Genomic DNA, 24,696 nt, shown 5'->3' on the forward strand with positions numbered 1-24,696 from the left:
CCATCTGCTCTCATTTTCTTTTTTGATTTTGTGTTCACTTGCATTGGAGAGCATGCATCTTGCAGAATCAAAGAAAATAAAAGGTTACAAACGCATCTGCCACTCCACAACATCACGCTGTGAGCCAGGAGATGACCACAGATCATGGCCTCTACAAACTTGGTTTCAGTGAATGAGCACTGCCCCCTGGGTAATTTGTTTAAAAGCAAGTGAGGTTGATGTTTACTCAACAAATCACACTGGATGGCAAATGTGATGACTGATAAACCAGTTGTGGGGTATGTTGAGTGAGACTGACACTTTGGGTTGGATGCTTTCCTCTCCACAAATCTGTGTGCTGAAATGACATGTAGCTCCAGACAATCTGCCACTCATTTGTCAGTCTGCTGTCTGAAGCGTGCTGTCCAAACCCTCCTTTACTCACTGAGGGAGCCAATAAAAGGCATTCCACATAGAGAAACTGACCACCACACTGCAGGAACAACCTTCGTCTGGCTAACAAGTGTTAAATTTAGTCGTGGGGAGCCGTAAAGAGGAGTTTGGCAGTTGGTGTGGAGCTGGACGCAAGATGAATGGAATATTGGACAAGAAGTGGGTCACTCAAAGTCTCCTTCAGACTCATAAACCACACTTTCTCCTTCAGACCTCTCCTATATAGGGGCTATCGAACTTGATAACAGGCAAAGAAACAGCTGGAGGAGGAGCCATATAAAAGCGTTTCAAACTGCAGATATTGGCATCTGAAACAATCTTTCCAGGGTTGTCACTGAAGAGTAGCAACAGCTGCCAGAGCTAACATGGCAAACAGTTATGCTTTACAACATGTTGTTCCTTAATGTTTTATTTAAGGTTTCCTTTGACCAGGCAGATCTCATTTAACTTTGTTTTGCTTAAGTGAGGAATTCCTTGTGACAGCACTTTTGCACATAACCATTTTCTTTCACGCCCGCACACAGATAAATTGCCACAGAGAAAAATTCCACCACTGAACAAAGGCTGAACTCTTGTCAGTATAAACATGAGGGCACATTTTATACATTGTCTAATTGTATGTTAGCTATAAATCATGAGAGCAAGGTGCACTATATTATCCATGTTTCAAAAGCTTCTGCAGAAAAGTAACCTTATGCCAATAAAGCCATAACCAATAAATGTACTGAGTTTATTATGGTGACATTCTTTTCTGACTTTATTATTTACACCCTTTCATTACAGATTCTCCTTTTCTATGTCCGGGATGCACTACTAATTTAACAGTTTCCTCTCTTCTATTACAAATATGTGACAGCCTGTATCCACCAACCATAACTAAAAGTAAAGAAGTGTTTCTAAAAGATTATCACTTGTTTGTAGCAAGTGCATTTTTTGGGGTGTTTTGTCAAAGTATTGGCCAAATGAAAAGCTCTTTTGTCCTAAAAGCAGACTGGGCACGGTCAGAGGTCACCCAACTGCCTGCTGCCTCAGTACCTCTGCTGTTGCCCTGGACAGATGCCAGCCAAATGCTGTCATGTTTGGGCAATGGTCTGTCTTTCCATTGACTGACTCATGACAGCTTCATTATGTTAACCAATGATGTAATGCCTTGACCTCTAGGCATGAAGGCTGGTACTATTAGATTTTGAATACTGTCAAAATAATTCCATCTCATAATACAACCACTGACATGCAGTAATGCACGCACAATTTTGCCAGAACAGCAGACACTTATAGTCTGGTAGAAATTTGAGTTGCAATCCACTATACTTTTGCTGTAATGCTTTAATTCTCAGCTCTTTTTGGGCATACTGAATTCAGGTGTGTAAAGTGTGAAGGCTTGTAGAGAAAGGTAATGAGGGGAAAATGACTGATGGTAAAAGTGAAAGAAAAGAGGCTTGCGCTCTTTCCAGATGCTTCCATTCAAAAGCAAGGTTTATACATTCCAGTTGCTATTATATTGGCAACATGGGGACTTCTCTCCACAGAGTGCAACTTCAGCTGTAAGACTGACATTACAATTTATCACAGTTTCTTATCCAGCCATTCAAAATGAACTGCTTAGAACCAATCTCTTCAGGACAGACTTTTCAGAACGAGTTTGTTTTTTTTTTTAATGACCACAGGCTGAACTCAAGTCCCCTATGGCTGAGCTTTTCCAGGTGTAAGAGTGTCCCTTTTTAAAATCCATTCAAAACAATGTAAATCAATGCCCCCTCCCCCAACTCTACCGTATCACCACACCACACACATACTCATGACTGTCACAGAATCTCTATAGAAACATCTGGGAGTCATCTGTTCTGGTAAATGAGGCCCACATGAACAGGTGCATGTCTGCATCGATGGCCTTACAGGCCATTTTCCCTAATCCTTGACCCGTCATTATGGGTGGGAAACTTTTTGAAACCAGTGGCTCCATTGGACAAGCAGTGCTGTCTGAATGGCCAAGGCCATGTTATCTTAGCATTAAGCCACAACTGGTGGGGGTGTAACTGCTGGCCAAGACCGCAAAAAGGCTGTGTGGGTATTCAAACAAACAGAAAACATACACCACAGATTTTTTATAGCTAATGATAGACTGTAGCCATAGCGCTGAAGTATTATGATTAGATTGTGCCATAATGTGCAGAAAGAAGCAAAGAAAAAATATAAAGAAATGTGTGTGTGTGTATGTATGTATATGTATATATATATATATATATACACACATATACACACACACACATATATATATATACATACATACATACATACACACACACACACATATATACACACACACACACATATACACACATACACGCACACACGCACGCACACACACACACAGAGATATATCCTCCCTCAACAGATGTTATCACAAACCAACGGAAGTGTAATCCCTATAAATAGCTTTGCCTGGCTTGACCACAGTGGGTCCAACCAACCCAGCTAAACCCAAAGTTTGCCATTTTCATTTTTTTCTTCATCTCCTCATTTCTCTTTCTTTGTAGATGTAATGTTTGGAATGATGGATGAGCCAGCTGGGTGTTGCACTGGACAGCACTGAAACTGAATCTTATGAGTTCTCCAGGGATGACAGAATAATAACAAACACTTCCTGTTTATCTCTACAGTAGGTCAGAACAGTCTGTCCTGAGCTGCTATCCAATCCAACACAAGTCCAGTGGTTACCACATCTTGATGTTGTTGAAACATGCACGATTTCCAGTAGTGAAAGAGAAATACAGCAGAGGGAAAGATAAAACCTCAAAAAACACTTGCAGAACATCACACCTTTAGCTGTACCCATGGCTCAATGAGATTAGAAAATACTGTGTCCCAAACACATTGTGGAATATGAAGGGTCTCCTCCTCAATCGGCCCCAAACTTTTGGGCCAAGTAACAATGGAACTTTGACCCAACAGAATCACTCAAGCACACGTGCCTCATGTTCCATCCAACCACACATTGAGTTCGCCTGTCCAGCTGACTCCTTTATGGTGGGAAGGGTCAGCCATGTTATTACACTGATTTACTTTCCCCCTTAAGTTAAGCGCCTTGTGCCACATCCTGTTCCCCAGCTGAGAAGGGGCTCCCTGAAAGTTATTCTGGAGTGAACTGTCACATGGCTTATGTTGTTGTCCGCTGGGTCAACACATTCCTTCTGTGGTTGAGAGGAACATACTGAGACAAAGGATCCTCGAGATGCAAAGCCTAAGGGCTGGATCAAGAGGACTCTGCTCCTTTGGCTGATAAGCAACACTCAACCCTGTCTGCACGAAGATGTCAGGCATACAGTGTATGCACACAAATCAAGTGAGTGGAGATTACACCCAGGCTGAACTGATAAGAACCCAATCTTAATTTGTCACTGTTCTTTCCCATCTATGTCACAGCGCACAAAGAGATATTAGGGCTTCACATCTGCTACTGTGCCAAGGTGTTTAACTGTGCAAACTGAAAGTAGATAGAACAGTCAGAGAATAAAATACAGAATAATTCCAGTTTCGAGCAATAAGCACTCATATAAGTAACCATAAAGTTATTAAGACCAAAATCTTGGCCAAAACTGCAAGGTTGCTGAAATTTCAGCTTGCTGGGAGGCTTGACGGTCCGTGTGGGTGTCTTCATTTGTGAATAAATTAATACAGATAAATGAGCGTACATATGTATATCAGTGAGAGGGAGACCAATTAAATACATATAGCACCATGCAGTGCAGAGGTGCTGGGGGAACAGAGGTGGAGGGAAACACTGCTGAGGGGGGCCATTATGTGCCAATTACCCACAAAAGAGGTAAATGATGGCGTTGATTAAAGCCAGTTCCTGAGGCGGCGGATGCACGCCTAGTACCATGTGCCTCTCAAATCCATCCAGCTTCTCAGTGACACACAATGACAAGGCTGTCCTGCATTGCTTATTCATTTTCTGCTACTAAAATGTAAAAAGCACACAACCACAGTTCTTTCTGCTCTAAGAACCAATAAACAAGGAAGCTGTCTGGAGGAACTATAATCAAGGATACACAAGTGGATCCTTTGCAAAAGTCTGTTATAGATTGACACACCCCTTTATCAGTTTGTGATTGGACACTGCACATTAAACATTGGAGGAAAGGATGTCTCATTAGTGTCTTTTCCTCCTTACTCCCCACTCCTCAGAGCAGAAGAGTCCGTCATGACGAACAGGAACATCTTCCAGGTCAATGAAGGAACAAGGAGTAAATAAATGAACTGAGATTGAGCCTTGAAGTGGTTCAGACATAAGGAGCATAAAAAAATGTCTGTTCTGCATAAACTATAACACAAGCACAACTGCAAGTTCTACACACAATTGCAATGGTTGCCAGTTAGGATTACTCAAAAGAATGACCTCTACTAAATTTAATGAGCAGCCTATCTTCAGGGATAACTGTAGTCATGTGTAGCATCCAGCATCATCAAAGCCAGAACTATAGGCATCATTTATTCAGTATATACTTCATTTCTTTAAATGTATTGCAGATGTTTCCTTACCAATGCTTTAAAAATGTATGGTGTTGCAGAAATATGAGTGCAGGTTAGAAGTGAGGAAAAGCTGTCACACAATGAACAGTTGTCCTCTCTGCTGGCATCCACACAATGAAAACCTGCTCAGAAAAATAACCTTGACCCCATAGTACAAATCTGGGTTAATCACATCTGCTTTGGCAGCATACAATCAACACACATTGTTCTGATTATATGCTAGTTAAGTTAAATGGTCAGGTTGGGCCTCGAATTGTTGTCCCATTGCACGCTGCTACAAAAATGTGGGTCAGCATTTTTCCCCCCGCAGCTTTCCTCTCCCTGCATCTTAGTTTCCTTTATAGAACAATGAGTCTGACTTTTTTTTTTACCTCCCAAGACTGTAAGACTCTCTAGTGAGAACTGGCATTATGACCACAGTGGTCACTGTGGTGCTCACAGACAGTTAACACGCCTGCCCTCTGAGATGCAGGGTGTGATATGAAACAGAACTCGGTGACCTTGCTGCACAACTTCATCTCTTTAAACATGGCTTGAGGCAGCCATTTCAATAATCATGAGCATTGATCGTTGAGAGTGGGTTGAAAGGAAGAAAGGTGTGGATCAATGAGAGAACAGAGAAAAGGGCTCAACTGCAGCTTCTCGCTCCTTCACTGTCAACAGCATCTGATTTGAATGGCACTGTTCCTTAAGGGAGCCAAAATGGCTTACTCAGCTTTGGCCTAGTGCTCTGCCTTTACTGAAGGCAACAGTGAAAAAAAGGAAGCCAAGCTGGAGAGGTGTTCATCCCAAGCTGAATACCACAGCCATATATTCTAGTTCTGACAATTGATATACCATTAAATTTGACATTTTTAAGTACAACTGGAATCTAATGAAAAAGGGAAGAGAAGATAATTCTGGGAAATGAACTGCACACCACTGACCAGTAGCCAAAACGCTTGCGGTAGATTTACGATCTGTGTCTGTTTTACTACTTGTCAACCGTGTTCTAAGTGAGCTTGTGTGTACATGTGTGCATTCAAATGTATGTGACAACACAAATCAATCACAGCATGGCTTCTTTCCTCCATTCTGTTTCATGGCCCAGATCAGCAGGCCTGTGATCAGCAGAACCCTTTCCTCTTCCTAAAGCTCTTGGATAGATATTTCAGAAAGACAAGGTAATGATGGATAGGGTATGCATTAATGTGTTTATTTATGTGTGCAATACATGCATTTATGCATGCAGAAGTGGAGGGTGTGTGTTTGCTCAGCAGTGAATCTAGTTTTGTGTTGCGTGACACCAGAAGACTTCTGATTTCCGTAGGTTTAAGAAGGAAGATTTTGCCACTTTTGAGGAAATTCTTTGACATTTATAATGTTTCCGCATATTTCTGCTTTCCTGTTATCACATCTTTCCCCAATACTTACAAAAGAAGCATGCTGTGTTCATCTTTCAAATACTGGCTAAAAAAAAAAAAAAGTGGAACCGGCTGCGAAACAAAAAGAGAGCTTCCATTTCCTTTAGTGACCCTGCTCCCTACTGAAGACAACAGGAGCATCATCCAAGGGTTGTGAGATAAAGAATGCACAAGACTTCCTGCTCCGTGACACAGTGTTCCCCAAACATCAACTGGTTTATGTACTGCAGCCTGTTGCCAAGGCAACCTGGCAGCAAATGAGGGAGCGGCAAAGTAGTGATGATCCAAGAAAGTGAACGAGAGAGGGAGAAAGTGCCAAGGAAGCTCCAGGCCTGGACTAATTTATGAAATGTGATTCTTAACACAAAGTTATTCACGTAATAAATTATTTGAATATCCTCATGTCTTAGAATTTGGAGCTGTAACAACACTTACAGATTGCACACAATTTTTATTGGTTGTTAGCCGATCGCTTTGCCGTGCTTTTAATTGACTTAACAGGAAATCCAAAATCCATACACCCTCCAAGTGTATTGGAAAATCTCATTTAATCGTCATTAACTAATTGGGTTTGAGCCATTATTCCAGCTATATTTCATGAATATATACAGCTCAGTCTCTTTCCAAGACATCTTCCAGCTCTTAGAATCCGACAAGCATTTAATTTTCAGTACTATAAACAACGTGATCGCAGATCTTTCAGTCTCTTTATGCTGCATTGCACAGCTAATCCCTGTGGTTGATGGACAATCTAACAAGTGGGGGTTAATGTGTGGGATGCATGTTGCGATGATGGAGTAAGACTGGACAAATCAAGCAGGACGGATTTTTTTTTTTTAAGAAACTGGGTGACTGTCACACAAATTACCTTGTTATTTTTGCAGGCATTTGGCTCAAATTTCATTTATATATTTATATGTATCAGTTTAGGACATCAACATGGTTCATCCTGCAGCCAACAATAAGTGGAAGAATTATAATTATAATTATGAAAGTGTGCATTAGGCCCCATAATGTGAATGTAGCCATAGTGACCCTTATTCTTTAACTGCAAATTAGTAAGGGTCAACACATAATGCCAACAGCACATTAGTAAGAGGAATTAGAACTACACAGCCAGACTAGCAATTTTCTACATGACTACCAATGGAACGATTCCATCGTATGCCATCTTGCAGGGTCATTGATAATACCTAAAATGAAATGAAGCTAAACTCTGCTTTTTTCAAAGCATGTCATCTCAAATGCACAACCAAGTTTCCCATATCACATAAACATTAGCAACCCTCATAAACACAAAGCACAGGTACACAAACTACCCAAAAATAACCTGCTCTCTGTGGTTGCTAGGGTATCATTGGCTCATTTGAGTTTCCCGTGCTGGCTCTTGTTGTTTGTTTACCCCTACACTTCCTGAATGCTGATGGCAGATAGTCTCCTGGTTTATACAAGTGGAGTGAGAAGAAAAACAGCACACTGCTCTGAAAGGTCATTGTACGATGCAAAGGAAGGAGAGAATGAGGATGGGGGCCCAGGGGGATGGGGGGTATCTTAGTAACCAATGGAGCAGCACAAAGGGAATCACCTTATGTTGACATGTGATATTTGCCAGGAGGGAGTTATGGAGTATATATCAGAGGAGGATGACAACTGTTTTAACAGGCTTCCTCCCCATCTCCTTTCCATCTGCAAAACTTTAAAAATGGAAAGGAGACCTAGACTCTACATGTGGACCTGTCTTTTACATCAGTATTGATCAGGGAAAGCAGATGAGAAGAGGGACCTTTGACAGTTACAGTGCACACATGGAAAACACCAAACAGCAGGTCAAGAGGGAAAGTTCGAGTTAGTGTTACAGGTGAATGTAAGAATAACAGAAGTAGAGAGAAGGAGTGATAGACTGGTAGAGCTTACAGATGATGGAGAAAACCCACAGATGCTAAATCTGAAAAAAACGATGCAGTTTATAATGCAGCACAAATAATCATCTAGCCTCTCAACAGTCCATTTGAAGTGCAATGCTAGTGCAAACCTGCGAACCTGAGATTAATTTGCCTCTCTGGAGGGATAAAAGCAAAAGGCCCCATTTCAACAAGCCTCTCTAGAGACAGACCCCTATTCATACGGCCTCTGAATGCTTTAGTTGTTGCCAACCCCGCGGTCTGTCACTTGGTAAAAAGGAGTTTTTGAAAAGAAGTTGCCAGGGATAAAGGCTCTACGGCTCAGGTCCACTGTACGGATGGTGTTTATCTGTTCAGTTACTTGATAGCAAAAAGACAAAACCATTTGTCATAGCTCCTGAATTTTAACTGCACTCAGTCATCCATCCCAAAGCTCAAACACAATAAGATGGCAGATAGTTCAGATGATGCATTAGAGTCTGGGAGAGAGCCTGTGAACCACAGTAAAAGTGCCTGTCACAGCTTTCTATTCTACTTAAGAGCTTTGAACTGCACCATAAAGTCATGATATGATTGGGAAGAAATGCGTGAGGACATTCAGATGCCAAAATTAGTAATCCAAAAGTCTTAGCAAGAATTATGATGGTGTTGGGCTTATAAAATGTTTTACTGTTTAGTAATGGCCTGTGGTTTTAAACAAAGCAAGATCACTAGGGAGGTTTTGTCTGACACTGTATGTTTATATTTTTTCTTTCTCAGGTCAATTTATGGTCAAATGGCTTCCAACCGCTGCAGGTGAGGATAGGATAGTAATATGATGGATTAGATGGTAAAACAACACGGGTAAATGGGATGCATCTGCTCCAGCCTTATATCACATCGATAAAAGCACATTTGTCACACGTGTAATATGAATTACAGTTGCTTAAATTGAAGGTGGGAGTACTGGGGATTCTTTCGTAAAGAATTAGAGGTTTATTTGTTGGTCACTGGAGTCAAACACAAGCCAGTCATGTTGGAATCCAGAGTCTGAGAACTTGCAGTGGCACTCCTGTACTGTAGCAGGGAATGACACAAAACCTGTATTTCAGGGGAATCTCAGGAAACGGATATAAAAATAAAACGGTACTTTCCCAAATGAAAGCAAATCAATGGCAAGTGAATGTAATGTTAAAAGAAAAATCTGAGTTTACAGCCTAAAAACTCTATACAAAGCCAGAAACTTTGTTTAGTGAAGTAATTCCCTCAGCCAAATGATGTACACTGTACATACTACTACTATATTATACATATAACAACACTCAAAACCCAGAACCATAAACACTACCTATCTCAGGTTCAATATCCAGCTTTGGAGCTTGAACGTATTCAGCAAGGGTAGCCAAAATAAACCCACCACAACCTGGCCCGTTCTCAAACGTCTGTGTCACATCAAGATCCATGTCTTGATCTCAGCCCCCTGTCTGAAGTGATTCATTAGTGAGTGTTTTTTGCCAAGCTTCTTTTTCACTGTGCTGAAAAGCTTGACAGCTCTACCACTTCTAAAACAATAAAACCATGTTGTCGAGCCTAACTATTAGGGAAGGGGACCGGTCATAGAAATATTTTGGACAAGCAATTTGGGCCTCAAAAGACAGGGCAGAGGAATTCTGCTACCGCTGTGACCACTAGGGGTTGCTGGGAGAAGAGAGACCCCAGAACAGTGGTGGGGCTCAGCCTCTCTGAGCTTGGATGACCCCCAAGGGAAAAGCCAGTCCAGAGAGCGGTGGACTCTCACGGACAGCTGAGAAATTTTCCCACAATCAAACACACAAACAGAGCTGCACGGGGCAGCAGAAAGGACCCTTGTCCACCAAAGAGACAGAGAGGGAGGGATCGAGCAAGAAGATCTGATAGTTAGAATAACACAGCCCAAAGGAGTACATGCTATGCCATATCTCTTCTAACTGGGCCCTTCTCAGTGAATGCACTCTGTAGAGAAACACTTCTATGAAGGATATTAAGTGGTCCAAGGACTCAACATTCTTCCAGGCATGTTTAACCTGTAAGTAACCTTAAGTAAATTTGAAAAGCCCTGATGATTTGGCCAAATATACGCAGTTCATTGGTAAATGGCATCATTAAGGTAATCTGTTTTCAGCACAAATACCATCTGTTAGGCATTAAATGGGGTGTCAGGCCACTGAGGACATCTGGATTGTTAAGTGATGAGGAGTTTAGGCTAATTTAGTGAGCATACAATCCTGGGAAACCAACAATGCAAGATAAAAGCTCAAGGGCAGACAATCCAGGCCAAATGACTTGTACTCATTCAGCAATGCCAACTAATTCAACTCAACTTGCAAGCAAAGTAACTTTGGTGAATTTCATAATTGGAGCTTAGGCAAGACAAAGCCAAATGACTTAGATATTGAATTTCCTAACATTATCTACTCAATGTGTCAACATAATTACAGCTAAAGCACATACCAACAAGCTATTTGTAAAGAAAATCTATTTTGTAAAGGGCCAGCCAGACAGTTGAGTAAGGTCTCAATTCAAAGCCCATCCTTCACTAGTCTATTCTCAACAAACACATAAGTATCACCTCAGATGTAAACAGTTTATGTGGACTTAACACAACTTCTTATCACAATAACTAGTGGCAGTGACTATTTAGAGAAAATAAGGTATTAATTAAGTACTTCTACCATACTTTGTAGTTTAGAAAATTACTGTATACTTTGAAGAACAGTGCCACTAGACTTTGATATATACTGTTAGTTTGCTAGTCACATAACGCTCATCCCGCTTATTTAAGTGAGAAAACCAGTAGACTAATTTATTTTTTTTATCTTTATGTATATAAGTTTTTTTACACTGCAACTACACCATAGCAAGTACTGGCCTGGACAGGAAAAAAATGACAACTTTACTCTTTTAACCACTTCCTTTTATTTTGATGAGCCCAAGAAAGTTCTAAACCAGGGGTCTGCAACCCAAGGCACGTGTGCCACGATTGGCATGCTGAGAGAAAAGCCACAGTGCGCCGCCAAGCACATTTGACCAGACATACTCTTTTTCCCCTTTTTGAGGCCATAAAAAAAAAAAGTAGCATCCGGCTGGAATTTCTAAATCTCCCCAAAATGTCCGGGACTTTAATTCTACCACAGTCAGACAGCATTTGTTATCTGCTGTTACCAGGCAACTGACGTTCATCGTTAGGTTCCGCCTTCTGGATGCAATTCAGTCACTCTTCATGCTAACATTGGTCAGACTTCATTTCAGTGATTACACTCAGCACCAATAATCACCCATAGATTCACTGTTGACAGCAAACACACCCCCAACCAAGAAAAAAAACAAAAACAAAAAAAAAAAAGAGCCCTAGTAAAATGGCACAGTGATTGCCATGAAAAAAATTTAATGGCACAGCACTTCAAAATGGTTGCCTACCCCTGTTCTAAACAATCACAAAATCACATGTACCCCAGCAGCAGTTTCAATTAGGCTACAGGTAGAAATAACTGGACAAGACCAATTAACTACAAAGACAGGATGAAATTACCCCATACACTGCTACAACTGCACACAACAAAAGAAACCTAACCAAACAACCTAAATATGAACACTAATAGTAGTCAAACAGTTTCTGTCCTTAGGGCATGCTGGGAACTCTCACCAGTTGAGCCCCCGAACATACTGGTATGCAGTGTAGTATACTAGAAGTAAACGTATAGGTACTAGTTACACCTTTGGCAAATTGATAGAATAGGGAATAAAACAGCCATCACAATTCATATCACATGTCCAGTGTTGCAGCAAATGATTTAGGATTTATCAGGCTTGCTCCTTTTGCTACTAATTGTAGTACTAATGTATTATTTAAGCTATTCCACCAGAAACTACAGGACAAATATTTAAATCTACGTTGAAGGCAAGAATATAAATATTTTGAGGTATAATTGTTTAGTATATGTCCAATAAGTACATAAAACGTAAACTTAAGGGATACAATTTTAATTTAAGCTTTAAAGAAGTATACTCATAGTAGACTTGAATAAACCTTTTTCTAAGGGTAATCCTACATCCCACCATGTACTACTGCTCAAGCAAATCTCCCAATTTTTTTTTTTTTCCATTTGTTTAATGTCCTACTAGAAATCTAAAGGTTACATCTTGAGAAAATGTGGCATGCAAGCCTCCTTTTGAGTGGGTCAGCAAAAGTCTTCAAAACTTCCTTTTATAGAAGTAACCCCCCAAGCTGGATATCATAGCCATTATAAATAAGAAGCTGGAATGCAGAAGGGGAAAAAAATAAACATCCAAGCTGCTCCGTTATCTACATCCAGCTGTGCAGTCTCGAGGCCAGTCCTTGTAGATGATGTCATGCTGGCACTACGTTCTATTAAAACGCTGTTATTATTTGAGTGGGCAACAATTTCGTCAAGGAAAAGCCAAGCAAAATCAAGTGCAACACTTGAATTAAGGTCACATAACCTTAACTAAAACTGTTCTACAAAGCAGCAACCATGATGAATGATAAATGACCCATGGTGAAAGTGTCAGTACATTTACTGCAATCTCAATTGTGAATACAGGCATCACCAAGAAAGTCACAATAGTCAGTGTATACATACCACAAGGTCCGAGTAGAACAGGAATGAAAATGCAAGAAATTTTAAGGCTACTGCACAGATCTCATGGTGCCTAGGAGTGCAATGGATCAAGGGCCAATGGAGAAAGATCTCCAGGTGCAGCTTGACAATATCATTTCAGAGACAAAATGAATCTGAGATGCAGAGGTGAGTGCGAACCTGCAGCCGAGAGAATACAGGGGACTGGTGTGCTGTAGATTTGATAAACGGTTCCATATGTGCTGCTGATCCCAAGTGAAAGAGCTGCTTTGTGCTCTGTGAGGTAGCACACGCACAGGTCCCAAGTGGACACCCACCCCCCTTCTTTCCCTTCCATCCACTGTCAAAATTTATCTGGCCCTTTCTCAGTAGCTCAGGGTAATACTAGCCAAGTGTAGGGGGCAGGATCAGGAGATTTGGATGCCCGAGTCTCAACCCTCCGTTCTGCAGCCTGTTTTGGCGGGAACTAATTGCCTGTGACTACATGGAGACAAGGGATCGAAACAACCAGTGCACTGACGTAGATGTCTGGAGGGATGAAGGACGGTGGAGGGTAAAGGGGACTGAGGCTGGGAACAAGGAAGGAGGGAACTGTCACAAAGTGATGACTTATTAGGATATTCTCAACCTACATTATCCACAGTGCTAAATCATTCCCAATGATGGAAAACTAATTCTACAAGACATAAAAGACAGTCTTATGTGAGCACCTGATCCCAGTGTGCTTAGCTCTGACATGATTAAAGAACCAATCATTCGGCCATCAAGCACACTTCATGCAAATACCATCTTTACTGTGACTGCAAGCCCCTCCTCCACAGAACTGGAACAATGCTGACCTTAAGTGCCTCTTAATTTATACCAGTGATGGAAAAATGCAACCCTAATCAGGTAGTCAAGGCAGCAAGCTACTGTTTCCAACAACACTATGAATGAAAGCCTAGCTAACAATGACACATTGTGCAGAACTGCAAGTACTGAACTTGATGTGTCTATTCTATAATAAAGTATGTGGAGTTTATGAGATTTTAATTAACCACATGGTTGCATAAGTCATTTTTTTACATTTCTGAGAAGGTGGGTGTTTGAGGTTAGACTGAAAGGAAATTAAGACTATAGAGACAGATTGAGGAGGAGAAAAATTAACAAGGAGGTGGTGGAGGAATGCAGTGTCCTGTACTGTTTTTTTTTTTTCCAATAGGAAATTGAAAAAGGAGGTTTCCTCCTTCAAGGATGACGTATGATACTGTATGTGTCAGGACCTGAGATGTTGGTTTTCCAAGGACAAATGGGTTCTCAGCATGACTTCACATACACCACACAGAAACTACACAAACAGCCATGGGTACATGGAATCTTTTTCAGCCACATTTTTTCAGTCGTCCGTTTCACACATGTCAGAACAGATACACCTCTGTTTGAATTCATCCAATTGTCTACACAGGTCACATAATGACTCACATTTTAGTTTCATTATACACACTACCAGTCAAAGGTCTGGACACACTTTCCCAGTAAACTGAATGAGAAAGTGTATCAAAGATTTTGACTGGTAGTGTAGCTGAATGACTTTTTACACTCCAAACTTATTTAATCCCCCATTTTTTATGCATGGCTACAGTGACACAGTTCTTCCAAAACACAGGTGACCCACAGCTTAGTAGTGTGCCTGAATACATCCACTGCAGATTCACAAAGTGCTACTGTTCATGCTACACCTTCTGTGAGACAAGGTATAAGATGGCGTGATGCAGAGAACAGAAAAAGGAAGTAAAGCTTGGATGCAGGTTACTGGGTTGAGGTGCCAGCACATTTGCATTGAGATCACATCACAGACTGCTTCACAGTTGGGCAAACCCCATGTTAAGCAGATTCCAACAGTTTTTAGCATACCCAAGCATTACAGCCACACTAAAGAACAGCTTCACCACTGTTGGGGAAAAACAGCCCAGACCCTGTTGCAGCCACCCATCAGCAAACCTTACACAGTAAGCCCCAGTGCACAGGACCAGTTCTACAAACCAGGTCATAGCTTAAATTAAAGGCTGAAGAATCTGTCCATATCTTTCTATTTTTAGGAAATATATCCAAGAGATACTTCAACCACCAACATATGTGTCCAAATCTGTATTGAATCTAGCATTCAAGATTTAAAAAAGTCAGTGTGAACCATATTCTAGGAATCTTCCAGACAGCATGAGGCTGAAAGGGAACATAAGGTGAGGTTTTAAGATCGTTGTGCATTTATCTACTTTAGTGTCCAAAACTTAAAACTTTCCATTCCATGTTTAATGTAGCAAAAAGCAATACAAGTTATTAAAATATATAAATCAGGTTTGTGCTCCAAGTTCTTTCACAACCACTGAGCATGAGTATGCAGACATTGGATATGCCCCAACCATCTTTGCAGTTGTTAGGGTGCTCTTATGCATATTTGTCCCTCAAAGTAGATTTTGGTCTGACAGCTAACAGTAAATGTAATGTTCATGTTACATTACAACGGAGGCCCATTTTAAACCCATCTTTCTAGAGATTTGGCGCTGCACTCGCAGTGCAACTTATGCTTGGCTGCCTCCCGCTGCAAAACCAAAGCAGCAAACTCAACCAGCTTCATTCAGTAACGTGTGAAGTGTGGTGACCTCTTGTGACTGAAGATTGGGGGGTGGGGGGGCAACAGACAACAACTGTCTGATATAGAATTATACGCTCACAGCTAATTATTGCCAGACTCCTTTGTTCTGCACCAGAAACTCTGCACAGACTGTAAGCCAGCATGCTGCCGGCCTATTCATGACGCAAAGAGAAGAAGGGGATGGGATAAACACTACCATGGGGCTGTATATGTGTACTGTGTTAGCTTAGTGTGTGACTTATGGTTTAAGAGTAAAGAAGACAAAAGAAGAGCCTACAGCTGATCAAACTTTTAGGATGCAAGTTTTATGACAGAAGAAAAAAAGAGAAAACCAATGACCTGGGATATAAATTGGTGAACTGTACTGCAATATGGGGGATATCAGCATTTCTAAATGATGTAATGACCAGTACCTGTTGCATACTCTGTTATTAAAACTCACAGTTGGACCACTAAAAAAATGAAGTGTATATCTTCTGCGATATAATAAAGTGAATAAATTCTGTGTGAAAGATGCTACATGCCTTCCCTGGGTCGAGAACATGCCCCCAGGCTACCTCAGCTCCTTAGTCCACAACACACACACATACACCCAAGTCTCACCTATGGCCTAAACAACCAGAAGTAATTGCCAACCAAAATATCACAACTTAGTGAAAATGAGTAAACTTCTGCCTTAGTGGCTGGTCAGGAACAATGGCTTTGTCTTTCCCCAGTTGCCCACTCATAGCTGGGGGATAAGCTTAGAAAGTACACACACCAAAGCCGCTCTTCCCAATACCTGGTAATATGCATGCAACCACCTTTAGCTGAGCGAGACTTCCAGTCATCAAAGCACACACAACCAGAAGTTCCATGCCCTCTGCTCAGTCAGCACAGCTACAGCCAGAAGCAGACACCTCAGCTCAGGGGCCTTGTTACTCTTGGATGTCAGACCTATTTTTCTTTCCTCCCTCCCTTCTGAAAACACACAGGTAGCTGGACAAGGATTATGCACCATAACCAAAACAGTGGACCTAAAAATACTTCAGCCAAATTGCTGGAACAGCTGTTCTGGTCTTGACTTGAGAGAAAACAGGCAAATATTCCAGTTTATATGCATGATTTCATATGCTTGAAGCCAAATCTATGAAAAAGCTTAAAGCGCATTAAAAGCACAGTGGATTGCACTGTAGCTAGAGATATATGGCCAGCTATAGTGCAGGGCTTTTCAATAAATCTACCCATCGCTGATGTCCATTAAGTCTGTGGGTTTCAGTAGGCAGCCTATTAATGTCTCAAGTATGTGCATTACAAATTGTTAAAACTTCCTGCAGCAGCCTTACATGGACAAATCCTGCAAGCCACTTACACCCAATGGCTTAGCATGATTAAAATATAATGTCTATGTCATAATCCATTTCACCCATAATCATCACTTTTATTTTTTCTCTTTTTCTTCTTTCTCTGAACTACAGCTGGTTAAGGATCACTGTGGCTTTACTTTACTCTCCCAAGCAGCACAATCTTGTTCCAGTAGGAGGAATGTAGCACATGCTAAGTACTCCTTAGGCAAAGCTGTGTGGGTGATGAGGAGGGGATGAGGAGGGGATGGTTTTCTGCTTAGCATGGTGCTGTGCTTGTAAAGCCTCAACAACTGGCCAAGAGGACCCAAAGCTGTATCACTGCCAGATGTTCAGTCAGATTAAACTGCTCTTGATACTGCTCCTATAAACCACCAAAAACAGTGTGGCTTTTAAGAGGTATGGGTGCCCTCAAGAGTGCAAGCTTTTATTTTCATCCTCTACGTTGCAAATGCAGAATGTTTTGTTTTCTTTGGAACAAAGAAACAATTTAGAAACTAATTTGAGAGAATCTATGTAAATAATTTCAGTGTTTATCAATCAGCACAGTGCAGAATCTTGTCTCAGCCCAGTTGTGAAGAGACACCTGTTTTCTATTGCAGAAAGACCTGCTGATGGCAGAAAAGCTGCAGTAGCCAACTAACTTTAGCTAGAAGAGAACTACAACAATTATCATTCATGACAAGAAACTTTTCTGACATTGAGTGTCATATTTTTTTTTTTTTTTTTGCAAACATTAAAATGACTTCCAAAAAACAGGGCTGCTGTGAACAAACCTTAACAGAAAGACTTGACACTACACTGTTGCCTTGTAATGAAGAGCCTTTCCCGTGCTCTGTGACACAGCGCCCTCTGTGGTTGGGCGCAGGAATGTCTGTTCGCTTAAACCAGTAAAGGCGACTAATAAAGAGGTCAAATGCACTGCGCATCATGTGAGGGCTGCACACAGTCCATCAGTGCAACCCCGTCCGTACCAGAAACCGAAAATGATCATGTTCCTGTCACCAAACATCAAATCTACAAAGATAATAAATGTTGCCTCACTATCATGCGCAAAAGCGCACGTACATTAACCAGTGGCTCAAATGGCGGCCAATAACGAGGGGAAAAGGCGATGTTAAGTAATGAATGATTTTCCTTCAGTATTGATGCTGTCATCGGATTGACAGGCTTCAAATCGGGTGCTGTGTTTTAATTGCTGAGGAAAAGCAGCAGCCAGTCAGTGCGCATTTTATTATTAAAGCACGGGAGTCACGACTGGATTTGATCTAAATAAGAAATAATAATAAAAATCCAATAATGCGACGCAGGTGACGCGAACGCTTCGTCTATCATGCCCATTTCCTGTATCTACACTTCAGTGTAATCATTCCCAGCCGACAGCTCCCTCTGCTCCTGTGGTTGCTGTAGAGAAAACCGGCTGAGCACCATCACAAGGTACCGCTGAATTCACACTGATTTGCAGACAAACTGCAAACTTACCAGTCGCTGCGGAGACACGATTACTGCGCGGCAATAATAATCCCTTGTCGCTGTCACCGGGCAAATACGACGAAAATCAGGCTCACGGGACTACTGAACAAATAGTGCGCCGATGCCCTGCGTTGGCTGAGCCACACTGTTCATTCAGCTGAATGATAGTGGAAAGTGAAGGGACTGACAAGTCGGTCAAAACAGCAGCACCACGCCTCCCCTCTTAAAGCTACCGCACTCTACCTGCCTGTCTGTCTGCTTGTCTGTCCCTCTGTGTGTGTGTGTGTGTGTGTGTGCGTGCGCGCGCGCGTGTGTATGTGTGTGTGTGTGTGTGTGTGTATTGTGGACGTGAGGGAAAGATAAACACTATTAAAGTCAAAACTTCAACATTCCATGCACAATATCATTTCATTATCAAGTATCTGGTTCATTTTTATTGCTACTGTCACTAAATAAACACCTTACAGCAGCCATAAAGATTTCATTCTTTTGACAGAGTAAGTTAGTTTTTCCTTAAGTTAAATGGCCATCCATCATCTATACCCGCTTATTCCTTAACCAGGGTCACAGGGATCTGCTGGAGCCTACCCCAGCTCTCTTTGGGTGGAAGGCAGGGGTCCACCCTGGACAGGTCACCAGTCCATCACAGAAAGCTTACAGCACCTGGTATTCCCCAGGCAGTCTCTCATCCAAGTACTAACCAGGCCCTGTCCTGCTTAACTTCCAGGATCAGACAGGATCTAGTGCTCGCAGGACGGTATGGCCATAGGCCTAAGTTAAATGTAGTACAAAGAAATAAAGTCCAATCAAGTTTCACAAACTTAAAGCAAAGATCTCACTGCCTCAGCTGCTAAGCAGTTAATCCACTGAAATATGAAGAACAGAAAGAAATGCTGTGTTTTGATCTCCTCACAGCAGCTGATCCTTCATTAATTGCAAATTCTGGGCATCTACTTTGACCTGGGTTCAAACATGGGACATCAATACTAATTTCATGTGTCTGAAAATGAAACAAGTCCTGCTGAGACGTTTCAGGCAGAATGTCTGAGATAATTCTCTCAACAAGAAATTGCTTTGCTAAAGTTCAATTAAGAGGACTGAGTGTTAGAGAAGTGTGTTTGGTGTCCTCAGCTGAACTCTCCATGAGGCAGTTTGTGTTCATGAATTGCAAAATCATTCATGAGCAGTGTTAAGGTCATGAAGAATGTCTGTAGAGCCTGGCAGGTCATCATGCCATCACTGCAGCACTGTTTTCTGTCAACAGATGGAAATGATGACATAATAATTTATTTTAACCACAAGCAACAATCACCTAAATTGGCAACAGCCAGAAATCTCTTATAGCATAGGTTAAAAGAGCGTTCCACCACTGCTACATCTGAAGTTCCAGAGCACTACACAGGCTGTACAGCATCTTCCAGGGCTCTGGAGGAAGCTGTTTTGAGGATGTCTAAAAATGAAGCCAATCAGAAAATTAAAATGAGGCTCAGAAAGCTTTTCATATCTTTAAAATAACAGCTGAAAAAAGGTTCCCAGTAACCAGTTACAGATGTACAGTTTAAATGTCAATATAACAGCCTGCACCAATACTGCAGTTGTATGATGTCAAAACAAAAGTAGAAACCTAGCTGCTCTTTGCATTGTTTGGCATTCCTGAAAACCATCATGCTGTTCAACCCTGCAGCTCTGACATGTTTACCCCTATCACACAGGATAGTGCAGTGGGCAGGGTTTCTCATTACTGGTTGTTGTACTTCCATTTTGAGTAAAAAAAAAAATCCTCACATTAAGATTAGATTCTACAGATACTTCATGAGTTCAGGATTCATTATTGAGTGGTTTCACTGTCTTGCCAGAAATAATAATGTCAGCCACTGTAAAGGTCATATATTTTAAGATGTGGCTTTAATGAGTAGAAAGACAGCTGTTAAGCAGTGTGGCGACTTCGCCTGTCAAAGCCGGGATGACATTATCCAGTGGAGCCGAGTGATTCAGTCCCCTGGGATAAAACCGAGCATGAGGCCTCAATTAATCTCTTCAATTTGGCGAAACTTGGAGGAGGTCAAATCTATAATCCAGGGATATTATATCATAGGGCAGTCAGATTCATGTCACATAATGATATTCTGTCGGAAACTTAACCTGAGCCTTTTAGTCTGACTCCTGAACTCAGTGAATTAGTTCTGGAACACATACACTCACGCAAACACACACATTTTGGCATCAAATAAAGTTTTACTGTAATGTTTCAGTGACTTCTTTTAAGTGTTCTGTTTCTGTTTGGATCCTAAATGACATATAATATTATATAATGAACCCATCATGTCACACTGGACAGTATCTTAAGTGGCACCACCACAAATTAAGTGTTTTTCCAGAAAACCCTGTGAGTGGGGATATCTGTCCATGGCTCAGAGTGAGTAACTTGAGGTTTTACACTACCCTTAGAGAGACTAGTGGGAAGTAGGCCCAGGAACTGCTGAAGTACCATTGAAATTCTTTAAAAAGTTTGATAGACTTGAGCACTGTTGGACCTCAAGATTTTGCAAGGGAAAGGCCCGCTTCTGAGATTCAAGCTCACCACAATCTGTTCAAATTCAAATAACTTGAAACCATGTAGCTTTCATATCCATAGTCAGGTCAGATGCAAATTGCCAAGACTAACGGATTTAGTTACAGGAGGAGTCATTTGTAGACTTTTTGGATTTGAGAGAGCTGCAGATATGAAAGGTCCACTCGACACCTAGTAACTCAGGGGTGACTGGGAGAACAGAAATGCTGGCAGAACTGAATTTGTGCGTCTGAATTGAAGTATGAACATATATAAACACATAGACACATTCATTTTGTGTACAGTCAAATGTATCTATGCTTATATATTACAGATGAAGAATGGGCAGAAAATCAATTATCGATACATTATTTGTATCCTGTATTGTATATATTTAATTGGAAAGAGGAAGTCCACCACAAGTCAGTTTATGGGAAAGAAATGTGTAATATATTTTGTGGCTCTGAAGGGAAGCTTTCTAAGCTTGAGAAAATTACCCTGATATTATAGTGATGTGGTCTGGGTAATCTCAAACTGGAGTTGGAGCCTTAAAATTTTAGCAGACAACCTGTGTTACAAATTGTGGGTAGGGTTTGGAGGCCGAGGGCATCTTATCAGCCAGAATTTCAGTATGGGAAGTGTAGGTTCCAGTGTTGTTGGAGATCAGCTGTGGGCACTTTAAGTCAGGATATCTGAGCCTATAGTAGGAAGTTCTCAAGTAGGAAGTTCTTTTGTAAAAAAATGGGACTTGTTAAAAATATACGTAGACTGATACCTATTAGATACACAGATTGGAAAGTGTCAATCAGCCACACCTGTCACACACCTTCCCCATAAGGCCTTTGGTCTTCGATGGTCAAATTGCCAGTTCGTCAGTTTACCTGGGTTCAGGGTAAGGTGGTGGGCTGGAGCACTTATTGTTTGTCTTCCAACCTCCGCTCCGCTCCCACCCCAGCAGCTGAGTCAAATATTCCAGCTGAGACGCCACCTGACCTATCTCAGGTTCCCAAGCGCTACCATGACTTAGCCGCTGTTTTTAATAAGGAAAAAGCATTATCCCCCCCCCACACACACACACATTGACCTCCTTCCAGAGGCAATGCTACCGTCTTGTTAGCTGTGTAGCCTGTCATGCCCTGAGAGAGAGGCAATGGAGAAATACATCAGGGAATCTCTAGCATCTGACATTATTCCTCCTTCTTCCTCTCCTGTTGGGTCCAGCTTCTTTTTTGTAGCTAAAAATGATAAGATGCCCCATGCATTGACTTCCGTGGTATAAATCTTCACTGTGAAGAACCGCTACCCCCTGCCCTTATTTGCCTCCGCGTTCGAGGTCCTACAGGGGCCGACAATCTTCTCTGCAACACTTATGAATGGAAGACCGCTTTTAAAATGCCTCTTGGCCACTTCAAGTACTACGTCATGCCGTTTGGCCTTACTAACACTCCAGTGGTTTTACAAGCTTTAATTAATTGCGTGCTTAGAGATTTGCTTAATAAGTTTGCCTTTGTTCACCTTCGACGGCATCCTGGTCTTTTCGCGCACCTTGGACGACCATACCACACACATCCACCAAGAACCGGTTGTATGTCAAGGTAAGCTAATTCTAGACACTATCAAGGTAGAGAAGTGCAAGTTTCACCATTCTGTAATCTCTTTTCTCAAATTCATCATAGGTGCGAGCTGATCCTGAAAAGATCCGTGCAGTGGTAGACTGGCCATGACACACGAGCCGGCCGTGGCTCCAACAATTCCTGGGATTCGCCACCTTCTACTGCCACTTCATCCGAGGCTACATTACTATTGCCCAGCCTCTTACTAAACAAACAACTACCCTTTGTGGTCTGGACTGACCACAAGAGCCTGGATGTATTAGATCGGCTAAGAGACTGAACGCTCGCCAGGCTCGGTGGGCATTGTTCCTCAGCTGGTTTAACTTCATGATGACCTATCGGCCAATTTCAGGGAATACTAAGCCTGACGCCCTCTCCCACCAGTTTCCTTATTCTCCCTGCTAATTGTGTGGTGGCAACACTAACATGGGCTGCTGAGAAACAGGTGAGAGAGGCTCAACACTTGGAGCCTGATCCGGGGGTGGACCACCTAGTAACCTATTTGTCCCTAGTTCCGTGCATCCATAGGTGCTTCAGAGGGCCCAAGGTCGCCTGTCACCCCGGTGTCACCCAAACCTGAATCATCATGAGATGCCGGTTCTAATGGCCAGTTATAGATGCAGATGTCTGTGATTTTGTGCCTGTCCTCCCCAAGATGTGGTCTCTGACCGTGGAACCCAATTTACACCACAGGTATGGAGAGCATTCTGCAAGGGCTTAGGAGCCATGGTCAGCCTATCCTCCGGTTTTCACCCCCAGAAAAATGGTCAGGCCGAGCGTGCTAACCAGGAGCTAGAGGACACCCTTTGGTGTGTGACAGCCTGCAAGCCCACTTCCTGGAGCACCTACCTCCCATGGGTTGAATATGCCCATATCTCTCAGGTATGCTCGGCCACCGGCCTGAACCCCTTCAAGGCCTCCATAGGGTACCTGCCTCCACTATTCCCTTACCTGGAACAGGTAGATTGCCGTCCCTTCAGTCCAGCATCACCCCCGCCATTGTCGGCGCATATAGGTTCAGGCACAAGCAGCCCTCTGGAGGACAGCCGACCGTAACTGGCGGTTAGCTGACCACCACAGGGCCGCAACCCCCTAATGCCTAGTGGGGTAATCAGTGTGGCTGTCCACAAGGAACGTGCCCCTAAGGATGGAGTCTCGATGATGTTTGCCCAGTTTCATAGGACACTTCAAAATCACTAAAATAGTGAACCCTGTGGCAGTTCGCCTGGCCCTTCCTCCTTCAATGAAGAGCTCCCTGGTCTTCCACGTCTCCCAAGTGAAGCCAGTCGCTGTCAGCCCACTGTCTTTATTGATAGCAGGTGTGCCGAGAGAGGGAGATACATGCCAATCAGCCGCACCTGTCACACGCCTTCTCCATAAAGCCTTTGGTCTTCGATGCTCAAATCGCCAGTTTATCAGTTTACCTACATTGGTGATAAAGAGTTTCGCAATCTTCTGGATAAGGTCCTGGCCCCTGGCCACCCTGCTATATCTATAAACTACGACTGCGTGTGGTTCTTTTCCTGATATTAAAAAACAAAGCACAAGCCTGTAGCCTTAATTATGAATAAATGCAAGTAGTTTAATATCCACAGCGCACTGTATCCTGTTTGTATCTACATCAGAGTACATGTTAAGTACACATATTAATGCCATGACCTGCAACACCTTCATGAAGCATTTCCATTCACACTATGGGTTGCTCCATGATGGGTTTCAAGTTACAGAAGTGCTTGTCACATTTACCTGCTGGGATAAAATGCCTTAATGCCCTTGCATGGCAGCACTTTCCTCAAATTGCAGGGCTGCTGTAACAAGCCAGCTGAAAAAATGGTTGAACCATTCAACATGACTCATTAAAATTACTCAGATTAAATGTGTCAATTAAACTGTGAGTAACAATGGGAAATAAAAGAGTTGTGGCAAGGAAAATGACTTCATGCATTCCAAATGACACATTTTTATGTCAGTCTAAATATTGCTGAACAAAGTAGTATTGTTCAAAGTATTGTTACTGTCACAACGTTTTGACCTTTAACTAAAAGAAAAAAGAGTATTAAGTTACACGTGTAGTAGAAATAATGATGGATTATAAAGAGGATGAAACAGAAATGGAAAGCATGAAATATAAAAACTAGTCACAACCTTATTTGACAATATAATAAGTATTTTGTTATGAGTCATTTCTGAAGTTTTATT

General features: G+C 42.0%; 1 protein-coding gene and 1 pseudogene across 1 annotated transcript in view; both read right to left on the minus strand.

Moving 5' to 3' along the window:
• Positions 1-18,512, minus strand: part of daam2 (dishevelled associated activator of morphogenesis 2) — a 78,588-nt gene extending 60,076 nt beyond the window's left edge. Inside the window, exon 1 of the mRNA XM_026314553.1 lies at positions 18,343-18,512. The gene's annotated coding sequence lies outside the window, so the exon portion shown is untranslated. The remainder of the gene's footprint in view (positions 1-18,342) is intronic.
• Positions 18,513-18,984: 472 nt separating this feature from the next.
• Positions 18,985-19,104, minus strand: LOC113132629 (uncharacterized; annotated as a pseudogene).
• Between the last annotated feature and the right edge of the window lie 5,592 nt (positions 19,105-24,696).

Source organism: Mastacembelus armatus, chromosome 22, assembly GCF_900324485.2.
Source record: "Mastacembelus armatus chromosome 22, fMasArm1.2, whole genome shotgun sequence".
NCBI classification, from domain to species: Eukaryota; Metazoa; Chordata; class Actinopteri; order Synbranchiformes; family Mastacembelidae; genus Mastacembelus; species Mastacembelus armatus.